Consider the following 16,394-nt stretch of genomic DNA (forward strand, 5'->3'; position numbering starts at 1 on the left):
TTGCTCTCCTCTTCACTATCAGTAGAATATGGATTTTTTTTTTTTTTAAATGAGAGAGAGCTCTGGAATTTTGTGAGGGCCCTACTTCATGAGGGACGCTGCCTGTGGTGGATTTGGGGAAAGGGAGCGTCTCAGCCGCATTTGCTGTATGCGGGGGTGCTCATGGGTGTGTGAACTTAAGAGCCATCTCCCTGGGCTGGAGGGAAGAGAGGGGGAAGGAAAGACTTGCTATGAAGTACTGCGGGCTCTATGTGCCGGGTCGCATTGGCTGCTCCCGTCTATATTCTTGCCTTTAATCTGCACAGGAAACCAGAAAAGTAGGTGTTCTTATCCCCACTTGAAAGATGAGGAAACTGGGGTGCCTGTGTGGCTCAGTGGGTTAAGCCTCTGCCTTCGGCTCAGGTCATGATCTCAGGGTCCTGGGATCGAGCCCCGCATCAGGCTCTCTGCTCAGCAGGGAGCCTGCTTCCCTCTCTCTCTCTCTCTGCCTGCCTCTCTGCCCACTTGTGAACTCTCTCTCTCTCTCTCTGTCAAATAAATAAAATCTTAAAAAAAAAAAAAGATGAGGAAACTGAGGTATTTGGTGAAGTCCTGGATTCCAACAAATGACTCCAGAGTCTCTCCTCTTTCCAGCATGCTTCCAACTTCATTAGGCTCTCTTCACCTGACTGATGGCCATAGAGCTAGACTGAAGTCATTGGGAGTGGAAGAGTGGGGTGAGAGATGCAGAAAGGTGGGTCAGTCTTTGACCATGAATCCTGAAGGGGAATTGGGGTCTTCACATGGAGGCTGATGGCAGGAAGAGAAAGAAAAACAGAGACCCTAACCATTAGCGCAAAAACTGACACACAATAGATGTAGCAAATGAATAACTGATGGAATGAATGGACCAAAGCCCTAAAATAAAAATCAGTGTCTTTATTCAGGTTTGGGTCGTAGAAAATATCCAGATACTGAGAGTGGAGAATCAATCAATGTCCCAATGTGGGATCAATGCCTCAGTGCAGAGTTGGATGGGAAAGGAGTGCACATTCCAAAGTAGGGATCAATATCCCAGTGAAGATTTGGTTGATCAGTGTAATCTGGTAATCAGGGTCCACTTCGGGAATCAGTGTCCCAATAGAATTGGTTGAGAGGAATCGATGTTCCACCATAGGAATGGGTAAGGGAATCGACATCCCAGTGTCTAGATCAATGTCCCAATTCAGAGTTGGTTAAATGGAATCAATGTCCCAGTTTGAGGATCAATGGCAGGCAGTGATATACGACAATGGGTGTGACAGTCAATGTCCCAATTGAGATCAATGATAGCCCAAGTCCTGCTGTAGGAATGGATGAGGGTTCGTGTCCCAGTGGGCATACCAGCTTGCCAGTATGGAAAACAGTACCTGTTCAAGCCCCCTACACTTTTCTAGGCGGCTTTTCCTTCTCTTATTTGATTGGCACTTACAGTTCCCAGAACTCCCTGGCCCCTTCACCATCCTATCTAAGTCCTCCACTGCAGAAAAATTGGGGATGGGGTCGGTGTTCTGTCTGCAACCTGGCCCAGTCTGGTTATCCACAGCAGTTCTCCTTGGAGGACTCCTGTTCCCCAACCTGTCTCCAGAGCCAGCTTGCAAGTACGTCCAGAGCTTTCCAGCCCAGAAGAGGATTATTTCCCACAGGGAGACCAGGCCTTGGGCTCCCCAGGGCTGAGCCCAAACTCATAGCAGTGAGATGCAGTCACAACCAGTCGGTTCTGGCCTCATCGGTCAGACATGTGTGGAAAAACCTGTATCCATGTTATTTAACATTATATCTGTCATTTGAATGATTGCTTCCCCCATTTAACAGATGAGAAAAGTAAGGCCACAGAGAAGTGGCAGAGACAGAACTAGAAGCCTGATTTCCTGCCTGCCAGCCCAGCCCTTTTCCAGCTACATCCCCTGCCAGCACCACCACCCCCTGCCATAGGTGGGCTCTGGGAGTTTATCACACAATTTGGGCAAAGGGTTTGAAAACATCCCCAGCCCAACCCTTCACTTTCCTACATCTTCCCCATTACCCTTCAATTCCCAGAAGCTGGGGGGGGGCGGGGGGCACAGGATGAAGGCCCCTGTTGCTTTCCAGAGTTGGAGATGGAGCCAGAGGGTGAGATGGGTAAGCCCCCCAGCCTCAGCCGCCGCAGGGGCTTAAGGGGAGGGTGTGATTTTTCTCTCGCTCAGACAAAAGCCTGGCCGTGGCATCTGTCGGCTGACTCTTGTGTCTAGCAGCTGCTCAACAGTCAGACCCAAGGCAGGTGCCAGTTTGGGGAGGGAGGGGACACGGACACAGGCACTCACACCCCACTTCCTCCTCTCCCACACTCCCCTACACGTGCAGTCCCTCCTGTTGCCCATCCCACCCTAGGAAACTCACCAGGCACCTCTAAGACCCAGGGCTTACTGGGTCTTAGACAAACTCCCATCCTTCATGGCCCCACTGCCCTTCCCCCATGTATGTGTCCTGCCAAGCCTGCTGCCAGCGCCCTTGGGCACCTTTGCCCAGCCAAGGAGGAGCTCAGAGGAGGGGGTGTCTGGCAGAATACGGGACCCTTGTGCCTGGTGGGATGTCTCTCACTTAAGCTACTCTTCCTGGGGCCAGAGGGCTTCCCAGAGACCTCCAAGGAGGCTGGAGGCTCCAGGTCTTCAGAGCAGGGAAGGTGGAGGCCTGATACAGGGGCTCACTGAGAAGGGCAGACACTGATGGTGGCAGGGAGAGAGGGAGGGTGTGGTATATTGACAGACAAAGCAAAAAGAGAAAAGAGTTATGTGTGTCTGCGTGTGCAGCAGTTACCCCTGTGAGAGAGCTCACCCAGACAAACATGTAGATGTGTTCAACACTTCTTTGCACCCATACATATGTGTGCGTGTGCATACACACACACAGCCGTGTGACAAGTTGGAAAAGTGTTTCAAATGCCCAAACGCTCAGAACTCTGCACTCTCCCTGTTTTCCAAAACATTTATTTATTTGTGTACTTATTTATGTAAATTGCGTTACCACCCATGCCCCCTCTGGAAAGAAAAAATGTGAAGGTATAAATGAGACCCCTCCAGTGAGGCAGCTAATTGTAAAATCTATTTTTTTGTCCACATATATATATTTTTTTTTAATTCTGCAGGCAGAGGAGAGTGTGGTAAGGGCAGTGGGGAATGGGGGTGGTGAGGGGTTGCCCTATTAAGAAGATGATACAGGAGGAGAAGAATATTTCCGTGAAAGCCACTCAGAGGGGGAAAAATATATAAATTTTATATGGAGATGCTTCTGGACCCCTCCCTGGTGCAGTCCTCTTGACCTCTTCCTCCCCACTCCCAATCTCCCGGCTGCCTCCCTCTTCTCCTCCCTGCCTGCCCAGGCTTTGCCTTCCTCCCCCTCTCCCCCCCCCTCCAATGCGGCCCCCACCCCTCCCCAGGGCCCCCTCCTCAGATGCAATCCCCCTGCTGTAATTTCTGGGGGAATTGCTTCATCTCGGGTGCAGATATATTTGTGTCAAGGTGCAGCTGCACAGATAGCCTTCCTCTATGCATAGTAAGAGGGTTTCAGAGAGAGAGGTTGTGCCCAGAGCAAGGCCTTATCAGAGCAAGCTGCCTGCCATTTATCTGATTCCCCATCAAATAGGAAAACGGGCCTCAGGCTGCTGCTTCCACTTTCCTTGGGAAAGCCATGGGGGGAATAATAATTTACTCCAATCTTTTTGTTTCCAGCACTCACCTTCAGCCTGACACAGCCCGGGGTCTCTCTAGCACCCCTTGCACCCAGCAAGGCTAGCCTGGGAGTCCGGGGTTGGGCCCTGGGCCCCAAGGGCCCACCTCGGGATGCCCCCCAGAAATGCCCTTGCTGGTTGAGTGGACCTTCATAATGGATTGGCACGAGCTGGAGAAAATAGCCTTTGGCATCAGGGAGTGTAGATGCAGGAGCAGAGAGGCGGGGACCCAGTGGGGAGTGGGGGAGGCTTGGCCTGGCTGCGGGGGGCCTGGATCCCTTCCCAGCCCCCACACATATGCAGATCCCCCACGAACACTCCGTGTGTGTGTGTGTGTGTGTGTGTGTGTGTGTGTGTGTTTACACGTGCATGTGTCAGACTTGACCCTCTGAGCGTCCCCGTAGGAGGACCTACCGATGCCTTGCCTTCATCTGTGCGTGTCTGTCCATCTGGCTCTCTGTGTCTGGGGCGGAGAGGCCGGGAAGACCACGGGCAGTTTCTGTTCTGTGTCACAGACTCTGACCTCCCACCTCGGTTCACAATTCCAATAGCCAAGAACAAGCCCAAGATAGGATGACGGACATTTGCCCGCAAGCGGGTGGGCAATGGGCGAGGGACGGGTCGAGTGGCGCCCGGCGGCAGGCCTCTTGCCTCTCCCTCCCCGGCGGAGCTTCTCCGGGGGCAGCAGGCCTCCCATCTGGTGCAGGAGCTGCGAAGAGGTGGGCAATGGGGTGGGGGCCTCTCCCCACAGGCTGGCCATAAATCACAGTTATGTGGCCAGGGAGCAGGGGGTGGGCAGAGGCCAAGGGGCAGCCGCAGCAGCACACACGGGATAGGGCAGAGAGGCCAGGGTCAGGTGCAGCTGTAAATTGTCACCTAAATGCTTGCAAGCAAAGGCTAATCAGGGCGCTGTGACGGAACGCACCTGGCCCTACCCAGACCCAGTGGCCATCATGCTCCTGTCTGGGCAAGCACACACACATACTCGCAGATACAAAAACACACCTGGACATGTCCCGCATGCAGAGCTGGGTGCGCAAAGGGGTCACACCTATACCTGGAATCACAAACACGCATGCGCACACCAAACTTACCGCTGCCGCGTGCGTATGCATACGTGCGCGCGCACACATGCTCACACAGCCAGGCAGCTCTGCTCATACTCTTTCAGACCCAGGGATGCAAAGATCTAGCTAAGATGCCTCAGCGTATGCATACACACACAGGGCCGGGCGTGCCCAGCGCTGGGCAGCTGGACAGCACAGAGAGCAAGTACAGCTTGGAGGGCAAGCCCCCTGCAGGAAAGACACACGAGAGAAGAGAGGGAGACCTGCCTAGTGGGGCCGTGCCACCCCCAGCCCTGCACCCCGTGCCTGGATTCACTCTCCTCCCAGCCTTCGGAAGTTCAGCCCTTATCTGTCAAGAGCGCACACCCTTGTTGGCACTCTCCCAGCACCCCTCCTCTACCAGTATTTATTAAGCACCAACTGTGTCCGGCAGAGCGTACCATGCTAGGCTCTGGCAATAGGATCCCTGCCATCCAACCTAAAACCCAGCAGAGAAGCAAGGTAAATGGGCAGACGATGACAGCACACGGGGATACTTGGCTACAAGAGAGGCTAGCACCGGGCAGTGGGGGTGTGGAGTGAGGGCATCCAATCCAGTGCACAGGGGGAGAAGGAAGGCTTTCTGGAGGAGGCCGCATCCCAGCTGAGGCCTGATGACAAGGAGGAGCTGGCCAGGTAGAGAAGCAGAGCAGAGGAAAGGATGTGCCCAACCCCCGCCAGAGAAGAGCAGTGGCAGTGGGTAAATGCTGGAGGGGACAGAATGGACTCTTGACCATGGGGTGGTGGGGCACCCCATAAAGCACTTTCTCCAGAGTCTTCCTGCCAACAGTGAGACCTACTGCACTCTGTCACCTGAACTCAGGAGAGAACTAGAAGCTGGACCCAGCCGTCCCAGCGGGTGCTGCAGTCAACATGTACATGGGATGAGGGCGCGGGGGCTCACAAGGAGGGCTGAGGATGAGGACACTGAGCCCTCCCTCCCACTCTCCTTGCTCAGGCCTTCTGGTTCTACTCAGATTCATTCTCCACTGTGGAGGCTCAGAACTTCTCAATGTTGCTCCGTGGGTTCCATGGAGCCCTTCCTAGGTCCTAGGGGGTGATACAGACAGAGGTTGAAAAGCAGGACCCTGGAACCTCCCATTCTCAATCTAACCAATTATCTGCTTACCCTATTAGATAGACTTCCAGACAGGACCTCATTTGAACAAAGGACTCCAAGTGTGAAGACAGTTAATCCCTAAGACAAAGTCCAAAGTTAGCTTGGGATTCAGAGCCCTCCTCAACCTCTCCCTGCCCAGCCCCACTCCCCAGATGCAGCCTCCTGCTCCCCCAGCCCACCAGCCCACCCCAACACTATACTCTTTCCTCAACTGACTCCTCCCTGAATACCAGCTCTGTTCTCTCTCCTGTCCAGCCACCCTCCAACTCACCATTTTTATTTTCAAACCTTCCTTGAGTGTGGGCAACATAGCCATAGACACATGACCTCATTTCATCTCCTTTATAAAATTCTGCAAGGTGGAGCCTCATTTTACAAGTAAGGAAACAGAGAGCTTCAGTGATCTGCTCAAGGTCACTGTCACCTTGAGAAAGATAAGGGAAAGGTCATTCTAGGTCCAACCTTAGCCTCCAGTCACAGGATCCCTGCCCCTCTCTTCCCTCCCACCCTACAATGACAACGGAACAGGGGGCCTTCTGTCCTCAGTCTTATACCAAGACCACAGCAGAAAAAAAAAAATGGCTTTCTGGGGGATAAAGTGGCCAGAAGGAGAGGAAGAGGAAGAAGAGGACCCAGGCATCCTTAGAAGCAGAGAGAAGGATAGGCAGTCCTGGCCGAGGACTGTTGTGGGCAGAGGGTGCTTGAGGATCCCACGCTTATAACTGGAGGCTATGTCTGGTTACATCTTCAGGTGTGTCTTGTCTCCTTCCTTGATGGGGTGGCCTCCTGAGGTCAGGCATCAGTGCTTTAGGGCCGCAGAATAGAAGAGAAAAGAGCCGAAGCTCTGGGCTTTGGCCATGCTTCTGAACTTCTTAGACCCTCAGCTTTCCCATCTCCTAAATGGGGATGATAGTGTCTGCCCAAGATTGTTGCAAGAATTAAATGTGACTCTGCCAGGAGCCTGCCCATGGTAGATCTTCCCCAAAGGCCGACAGCTTCTCCTACCCCAAAAATCACAGGGTGGGCTGCATGCTGACTGATGGATGGATGTGGCTGGAGGGGGAGCACCACATCTCAGCGTTGCTGGGACTGTAAAGAGCCTCTGATCTGGGCCTGACTTGCAGGTGACATGGTGGGGTGAGGGGACAGTAACTCATTTTCCCTCTTTTTTCCCCACTGGCCAGCCTCTCTTGCTCTAGGAAAGTACCAGGTCCCTTAGAGCTGAAGCAGATTAATAGATCAAGAACACTGGGGCAGACCTCTCCTGGAGGAGTTCATCTGGTTAAATGCCTATCCCCCCATGTCAAGCTGTTCCTCTGCCCATCCCACAGCTGTACAGTGGCCTCTAGGGCCTGGGACTTGGGCCCCACCCCTTTATCAGCTTCTTTACTAAAGAAGCCAGTTCGGCCAGCAGCCAGTGGACACCCAGGTAGGGGCTGTAGCCTCAATCTTCTGCCTTACCCTGCTTCAGAGCCCTGAAGGGTTGAGGGCACCGATGTGTAGGGGAGGCAAAAGAAAGCAAGGAGGGGTGGGGGAGTGGGGGGGGCTCGCAGCTCAGCCTCAAGCCCAACTGGCTTCACCCCATCTCCAGCCCAGCGAGTTTTCTTAGTGTTGAGAAAATGGTCAGCAGCTTGTCACAGTCCACTGGCTCCAAACAGCTCTCTGGAAACATTGTTGAATTTAAATCCAAACACTCAGATAGCCGCATACATGCCTGTCACTTCTCCTGCTCCTTCCTCAAACACAAACATAGTTATCTCATGGCTACACACACACACCGGGGGATTCAATTCCATCCAAAAGCATTTATTGAGTACCTGTATGTGCCAGGCACTGCAATGACAAACAGATTCAAGCCCTAAAGGAACATTAAGAGGAGGGACAAATGTGGAAAAAGGTCACTCACTATAGGGCAGGGGAACAGGTGCACTTAAGGAGTACAAGCCAGGTACAGAGGAAACAGCAATTAACTCCAGGGTCAATGGAGGGCACTTTCTCAGCAGGGTTTTTAAGGATGAATAGGAGTTTGCCAAGTGGCCAGAAGGGCACAGAGATTGTCATGATTGCCTGCCTCCTGCCATCTCTGGCCACGCATTGCACTTCTCATCATTTTGCTGATTACGCACTTTCCGTTAGGAGTTTCTGTTACCCCAGCACTCTCTGTGCTGTTCCAATGGCCTGAAATGTTCTTCCCCTCCTCCCCATGACTGTTCTTTATTCAACCCTTAAGACTTGCCTTAAAGAACTATCCCTTCCTCCGTGAGACCTACAGCCCCCTTCTAGATGCTGCCATACTGTCCTATGTCTCCCCTTTCCTAGTTCTCAACACAGTGTTCACTTGTTTTCTTCATGAGGGCAAGGACTTGTGGTCCCTCTAGCATCAGAGATGGTGCCTGACATATTTCAGGAGTTCATTGGATGGGTGGGTGGATTGATAATATAGCTGGCTGGCTGGCTGGCTGGATGGATGGATGGACAGATGGATGGATGGACGGGCGGATGGATGGATAGATGTGTGGATGGATGGGTGGATGGATGGATGGATGGATGGATGGACTGACAGAGAAATGAATGGATGGACAGATGGATGGATGGATAGGCAGATGGACGGATAGGTGGATGGATGGATGGTTGGATGATTTGTTCCAGGAGCTACAAGTAAATGAGAATGTAGGACTGCAGAGGTGTATGGAGTACAAGGGGTAAAGTGGGCGGGGGAAGAATTGTGGGAGATAGAAGGGGAGAGGCTGGCAGGAGTGTGCACGTGGAAGACCTTGCGGCCCATGCCTAGTGCACATGAGCATACAGAGTGAATTCTAGAGCATTTTCAGTGCAAGACCCCTTTGAGATAATATAGTCCTAGCCTTCGTTTGACAAATGAGGAAGCTGAGGTCCAGAGAAGTGGGGCTTGCTCCAAACCACCCAGAGGATAAATCTGTGGTTCGGCTGCAGTTACACACGATCCCTGATCCAGGGTGCACCCAGTCTCCTATACCCCTGGAGGGGTCGGGAGGTGATGAGACCATGTCACTGGGGCCACTGCTAAAGGACATGTACTGAGTGCATGCACATACAGCACCTGGGCCCATCAGAGTGAGTGACTGAAACCCACGTCCCTCTCACTCAATCCCAAAGGGCAGGTGGAAGTCTCACTGAGCCTTTATCCTCCGCTTCTCTCTAGGTGCTGACCACATGCTCCCTCCTCCTGACAGGCTTCCTCCATGTTGTGGGGGGCAGCGTGAAGTGTGGCCCCCTTGCCCAACTGGTAAGGGAGGGAGGGGGGAATCCTGGCCTGTCTGTGTGTCTTGGTGGAAAATCCCAGCTCAGCATTGTGATGGCTCAGGTCTGAACCCTGGGGTCAGAAGGCGGGCGCAGTAGGGCTGAGTAAGTCTGGACCTCACGTCCCTGCCGGGGAGCAGAAGAGGGCATGGCACAGGGACTGACAGCTCATCAGGAGACATGGAAAGGAGGGGCCGTACTCCAAAGGCGAGGGGTGCTGTTACCAGCAAACAGGGAAGGGATGCTGAGCAGTCGAAAGTGACAGATGGCCACAGCAGTACTACCACAGGACCGGACAGCTGGGGCCTATTAGAAAGAGTACTTAGAAATAATAATAACAGCGACAAGAGTAATAATAGTTTCGAGTATGCCACGCAAGTACTCAGCATATATTGTCCCATTTACGCCCAGAATCGGAAGACTCGGGTTTGAGACTCAACTTGACGATTTACCAGCCCAGAGTAACCCCCCGAACCCTCTGACTCTGTTTCCCATCTCTAAATGGGGAAGAACATAGCCCCTCTTCCAGGAGCTGTTGGGGGCTTCTCTGTCAACTCGGAAAGACAGAGAGGTAGAAGTTCTCGGTCCTGTTTGCACACTGGTTCCAAGTGGAGACAAGGAACAGGGAGATGCTTGGAGCGAACCAGAAGGTGTTCAAGGCCAAGGAAGCAGCAGGCTGGCTTCCAGTCTAACTTGGCAGCAGGAAAAGGCCCCCCTGGGGCACAGGAAGCCCTGTTCTGGGACCACCCCCCTCCCTGGCATGGCCACTCTCCCCGCTCCCCTCTGGAAAAGAAGGTGAAAAGAGGAGTTAATGGATTACAGGGCCAGGCAGGAAGAAGAGAGGATTTTTCATCTTAAAATGTTCTGAAATAATTCATATTTGCTTTGTAGGACGGCGTTGTGTGCTTGTCAGCGCTGTAATAACTTCTGGGCCTTTATTTATTGTTTTGCCTTAATGATTTCGTGTTGCTCTGGTGTGGAGAATTTGCAGTGTCTTGTAACACATAATGGCAGAGAAAGCCCAGCCCGGGGAAGGCCCTGGTGGGAGGGGGTTATGCTCCCACCCCCACCCCCAGCCCAGCTCCTCCCCCTCCCCCTGGAGATGGCAGAGTCTCCTGCGGGAGACAGCCATGGTCAAGGTCTATGGAAGGTGCTTTGTCGTGGAGAGACAATTCTCAAACCCCCTGTGGAGTTGATCCTGTAATCCCATTTTACAGAAGTGAAAACTGAGCTCTAGAGAGATTGCAAGGGTTGCCGCCTGACTTCGCGCGATCAAGCTAGGATTTATACACGGGGTTGGGAGGCTTCTGGCCGGCTCAGTCCATGGAGCGGGCGACTCCTGATCTGGGCGTTGACAGTTTGAGCCCCAAGCTGAGTGCAGAGATTACTTAAAAATAAAATCTTTTTTTTTTTTTTTTAAATAATAATAAAACAGGGTTGCCTGGGTGGCTCAGTGGATTAAAGCCTCTGCCTTTGGCTGGGTCATGGTCCCACGGTCCTGGGATCGAGCCCCACATCGGGCTCTCTGCTCCATGGAGAACCTGCTTCCTCCTCTCTGCCCACTTCTCTGCCTACTCGTGATCTCTGTCTGTCAAATAAATAAATAAAATCTTAAATAATAATAATAATAATAATAAAACACAGGTCTGTTGTTTTCCAACCTTGTGGACGGATCCTGGTGGGTCTTCAACGGTGGGATGTGTAGGAGTCGCCTGGGGAGGATTTCTAAAATACAGGTTCCTAGGACCCAACTCTGGAGATTGGGCTTGAGTAGATCTCGCATGGTGCCAGAGGCTCTGTATTTACCCAGCTGCCCAGATGAAGCTGGAGGACTCTACTGGTGGCTGAGGACACACTAGTCACACAGTTGGCCCCTTTTCCTCAGGAGTTGTAGTCCCACCCTCGTCCGGCTCTCTCACAAACATTCCCATCAGCCGCTCCAGTTTGCCTGTCATTCTCCATCCTGTATCACTGAGAGCTCAGACTCCCCACCAGACCCCTAGCCCCTTCAGTGAAGCCAGGAAAGGAAGGGGAGGGGAGGGAGGATAGGCTTTCTTGGTTGCCATGGTGATTCTCCTCCTCCCAGTCTGTGGGGGGAGGCAGTTTCATTGTGAGCCTCCAGCCAAGGCCTGGAGGGAAGCAAGCTGTCCTGGGCAGGGAGGAGGCAGAGGGGTGGGAAGAAGGCTCCAGTCACTGGGGAGAGGACAAGAGGGGAAGGAGGGGTAGGGAGCAGGGTTGGGGACCCTGGGCCCAGGGCAGCCAGAGCAGAGAGCCAGCCCCTCCAGATTCTGGGGCCTCCAGACTTCAGCTGGGGGTGGGGGTGTGTGCAGGAGCCGAGGCTGACAGGGCCTGATGCTTCCTGAGCCCAGAGCTGGCAGGAGCCCCCAGGCAGGTGGTGACAGAGATGCAGGGATGGACGAGACAGCCAGAGGCTGGCACAGACCAGAGTCCGAGCCGCAGGGCTGGGGAAGACCGGGGCTCTGAAAGCAAAGAGGGGATACGGAAAAACCAAACGAAGTGGCAGAGCCCTTCGCAGACCCCAGGCTGCAGCCTGCTCCTACCCCTAGGCGGGCCAGGGCTGGCACAGCCTGGGATCCCAGGCTGCTGGGCAGGGCTGGGCTGGGCTGGGCTGGCAAGCAGGATGGCACAGGCTGTGGCTGAGGCAGATGGAGCGAGGAGGGGGCCTGACCCCAAGCCCACCAGGGAATAGCTGGGATTGTCTGTTCTTTGGAGCCCTCCCTCTACCCCCCACCCCCAAACCTCCCAAGCCTCTGGGAGCGTGGCTAGGGAAACGGGAAAGAAAGAAGCCACATTTCAGAGCCAGCGTCTCTACCTCCTCCTGCTCCCTTTGGCTTTCTTTCCCTGCCCATGGCACGCACTGCCTGCTCCCAGCCTGGCTCTGGCAAAGACCAGGATGCTGTGAGGTGCGGAGGGAGCACAATGGGGCGGAGAGGGAGGAGGAGGGACAGAAGCCTGGAGCAGAGGAAAGAGGCCCGGGGCGGGGGGTGGGGGGCGCCAGGCCCCTCACCACCACGTGGTCATGCCAGGCTCCATGGAGCACTTTACCTGTATTCACTTACTCAGTCCTCACAACGGTCCCAATGAGTGGTGCTGGTCTTCTCAGCCCCGTCTTACAGATGAGCAACTGAGGCAGAGATATGGGGAGTGACCACCCTGAGTTAGTGAGCTGGGAATCGGCAGCGGGAGGGTTCAACCCATGAGGGGTTCAAGTTCATGCTTAGCCCCCTCACTCTGTCGCCTTTTACCCCTCCCTCACATTTTTAGTCTTTACATGTCTTTTTCCGTTTTTCCCTATCTTTTCTGGTTGTCTCTCTACCCAGCCGTTCTTCTCTGTGACAGCACGTTCTCGTCGACCAAGGTCACCACGCCGATGCTACCATATGAATGGCCTTAGGCAGAGACATCCGTGTATGAGTACATGGACAGTCACGGGGACGCTTACATGTGTGACCACTGGGGAATGCGCTGGCATGTGAGTGGATGTGCACGCCTCTCCATGGTAAGCACACACCTCCATGGGTCTGTGTACACACGCACAGTCCGTTTGCATGTGTATCCATCATATGCCCCACACCCTGGGTAGGTCTCGAGTGTTCTCACCAACAGAGCATTAAGTGTGGCAAAATAATCCCAAACAATAGTTGGGCCAAAAAAAATCTGTTTGGCTTTGCAGTAAAGAGCTGCTTGGCATATGGGGTTTTTGGCAATACATTTACCTTTCTAGGTTTAGCTAGGGCTGATGTGACTTCCCGAATGTCTGCGGCTTGGCAGGCCCGGGTTCTGGGTAATCAGCCCCGGAGAACTTGCCAGATGCCAGGTCCACAGCAAGGCACCTACCAGACCTTCTCGCCCATCCTCAGAGCGACATTTGAGGCAGGTCTAGCTGTTCCCCTGTCATAGGTGAGGGCCTGACGCTCAGGGACTTGCCATTTGCGCGGTCACACAGCAAAAGGGAGGACTCGAACCCCAGGTCAGCCTGAGGGTCTGTAAAGCTTGAGTGCCTGCAGGTGGGTTGGTGAGCCAGACATGTGACTTCCCAGGCGTGCCTCATCCGTCTGGAATGCGGCTGCCTCACCGTCTGGTCACGTCTGGGCCCCTCTTCTGCGGCCAGGCTGGTGGGCGTGGATGGGCTGCCGTGGGCTCGTGCAGAGAGCCACTCTCCAGAAGGCCCCACACAGGCTATGCGCAAGTAGAGCTGCGGAAGTCTTTCCCCCCCGCTGATGATGAGGGTAAAAATGATGGCTTAGATGATACAAACACTGGACAGACTTACCCACCACCTAGACTTAGGCCTATGTATTCCTTTAGCATTTCTTGAATACCTAGTATGTGTCTGACACTTCCCCAGGGCTCTGAGGACAATACAAACAGGAATCAAGCGTGAACCCTGCCTTCCTTCCAATAGCTTAGGAGAAGAGTTTTCAAGTATGGAAATGGCTTTACTATCAGGTTCAAAGAACCTATGTGCTGTAAAAGAATTGCAGATAAAAAGTGAGAGACCACTTCCAGCTCGAGACATCAAGGACGCCCTCCTGGAGGAAGAGGTGTGTGATGAGGCTTAAAGAGTGCCAATGACTTGTGGCCGTGGAGGAGAGCGGTTCTTGATTTCCCAGGAAGCACAGTCCCGGGCACATCGGGATAGCGGCATGCAGGAAAGCGAGTAGTTCCATTTTCCTGTGGGGAAGACCAGGAGCAGGGAGGGGTGGGAGGTAGATCGGGGTCAGAAAATAGGAGATCCTGAGACCAGGCCAGGGAGTTTGGACTTTAGAGACAATAGGGAGCCATCAAAGATTATTGAGTGGGGGCGGGGGACGCGGGGGAAGGCCTCAGGAACTAGGTTCATCTGGGAAAACAAAACGGCAATTGTGAGCAAAGTAAATCGGAATCGTCCATGTATGTTGGCCTATGCATACGTGGGCATCCCAGGACATGTAATGATACGTGTGTACGCAAGTGGACAGGCCCAAAAGACTTCTATTTTTTTTTAAAGATTTTATTTATTTGAGAGAGAGACAGAGATAACAACAGAGATAGCAAGAGAAGAAGGATCCCCACTGAGCGGGGAGCCTGATGTGGGGCTCCATCCCAGGACCCTCGGATGGTGACCTGAGCTGAACGCAGGCACTTAACCCACTGAGCCACCCAGGTGCCCCCAGCTCCTTTTAAATTGTGAATTGTATTTGTTTATTTGAATAGGTAGTAACTTCGTCTGACCTACAATTAAAGGAATCTAAGAGAATACACAGAAAAGTAAAGCTACTCCTAACACCATCCTCCACGATCCCAGTTCCTCTACTGAGAAGCAAGCATGGTGGCTGCCTTGGGAGCTTCCTTCCAGAGATGTTCTTAGAGAGACAAGCAAATATCTAGATGTGCTCTTTATTATGCACACTTTTCTACACCCTGCTTTTCTCACTTAATAAGATTAATATCTTGGAGGTTCTTACTGATCGGTACATGGAGAGCTGCCCTGATCTTCTTAACACCGATACACTATTCCATGGTAGTTAGACATCTACATTATTTCTGGGTTTTGGCTCTTACCAAAAATTTTGCAACAAATAATCTTGGATATGTGTCCTTTTCCATATTCATTCATTCATTCATTCATTCAGTAGACATTTTTTGAATATCTACTATGTCCTGGGCAGCAATCCAGGTGCCAGAGAGAGAGAAGTGAACAAAATAGGAGAAAGTTTCTGCCCTTGTTGAGCACATCTTCTGAACTGCGTGCGTAAGTCAGTCTTCAGGATACATTCCTAGAGGTGGAATCCCAAATCAAAACATCTCTGCATGTTTAAATTTTAGCAGATAAAGCCACATTTCCCCCCAGAGAGATTTCTCCAGTTTGCCCCTGCAATATAGGAGAGTGTCTGTTTCCTCTCCCTTGACTGACAGAACGTTATCACACTTTTTGATCTTTGCCAATGTAATTTGACAGGTGAAAAATTTTGCATTACTCTTATGATGAATGAAGTTAAACATCTTTTCATATATTTAAGAACAATTTTCAGGTCCTTCTCTGTCAATTTCCTGCTATCCTTTGCTCCTATTTCTTTCAGGTTGTAGATCTTTCTCATATTGATTTGTGGATTCTCTTTATCTATTAAGGAAATTAGCCCATGATATGAGTTACAAATAATTTTTCCCTAGCTTGTCATTTGTGTTTGGACTTTGTTTATGGTAGGGTTTTTTTTTTTTTTCAAAGATTTTATTTATTTATTTGACAGAGAGAGATTACAAGTAGACAGAGAGGCAGGCAGAGAGAGGGAAGCAGGCTCCCTGCTGAGCAGAGAGCCCGATGCGGGGCTCGATCCCAGGACCCTGAGATCATGACCTGAGCCGAAGGCAGCGGCTTAACCCACTGAGCCACCCAGGTGCCCCTATGGTAGGGTTTTTTGAACAGACTTTTTTCCCCTTATTTTAGAGAGAGAGTGCAAGCAGGGGGAGGGGCAGAAGGAAAAGGAAAGAGAATCCCAAACAGGCACCACGCTCAGCACAGACCCCAACTCAGGACTCGATCTCATGACCCAGATCATAACCTGAGCTGGAATCAAGAGTCGGATACACCAGACTGAGCCACCCAGGTGCCCCTTGGCAGACTTTTTTTAAATGTAAAACAGAATTTAAGAAGAATTTTGCTCATTCCCAGCTTTGTCTCCCATGGTGAAATGTTTCCTAGGGTTGAGATATGGGCCCCAATAACTTGGTCTTGGATTCCAACCCGGATTCTAGGTTCTAGGCAAAGGAAGGTGATAGTCTTATCCTGTTCCAATACCCCATCTCAAGAGGTCTTTGGACAAAGGGGAACAAGCGCAGAGGAGGGCAAGAAAGAGAGTGAAGAGGGTTGAAATTAAGTCACATGAGGGATGGTGACGGGAGGGTGTCTTTGTGCCTGAAGCAGATTATCTATGAATATCGTCTTGGGCAATAGGCCTGGCCGCATGATACAGAACCTGGGTGGCTCAGTCAGTTAAGCATCCAACTCTTGATTTCAGCTCAGGTCATGATCTCGGTGTTGTGAGATGGAGCCCCGCATCAGGCTTACTGGAGGCAGGTGAAGATTCTCTCTCTCTCTCTGCTCCTCCCCACAACTTGAGCATGTACACATGCATGCTCGCCACTCTGCCTCTAAAAAAAAAGA

At 52.2% G+C, this 16,394-nt stretch overlaps 1 long non-coding RNA gene across 2 annotated transcripts in view; it reads right to left on the minus strand.

The window, feature by feature from the left end:
- Positions 1-13,905: 13,905 nt before the first annotated feature.
- LOC116863071 overlaps positions 13,906-16,394 on the minus strand; it is a 28,858-nt gene continuing 26,369 nt past the window's right edge. For both annotated transcript variants that reach the window (XR_004381762.1, XR_004381761.1), the window contains one exon: positions 13,906-13,924. This is a non-coding gene — a long non-coding RNA (uncharacterized LOC116863071). The remainder of the gene's footprint in view (positions 13,925-16,394) is intronic.

This window comes from Lontra canadensis, unplaced genomic scaffold, assembly GCF_010015895.1.
Source record: "Lontra canadensis isolate GAN:19392208 unplaced genomic scaffold, GSC_riverotter_1.0 scaffold503, whole genome shotgun sequence".
Lineage (NCBI taxonomy): Eukaryota > Metazoa > Chordata > Mammalia > Carnivora > Mustelidae > Lontra > Lontra canadensis.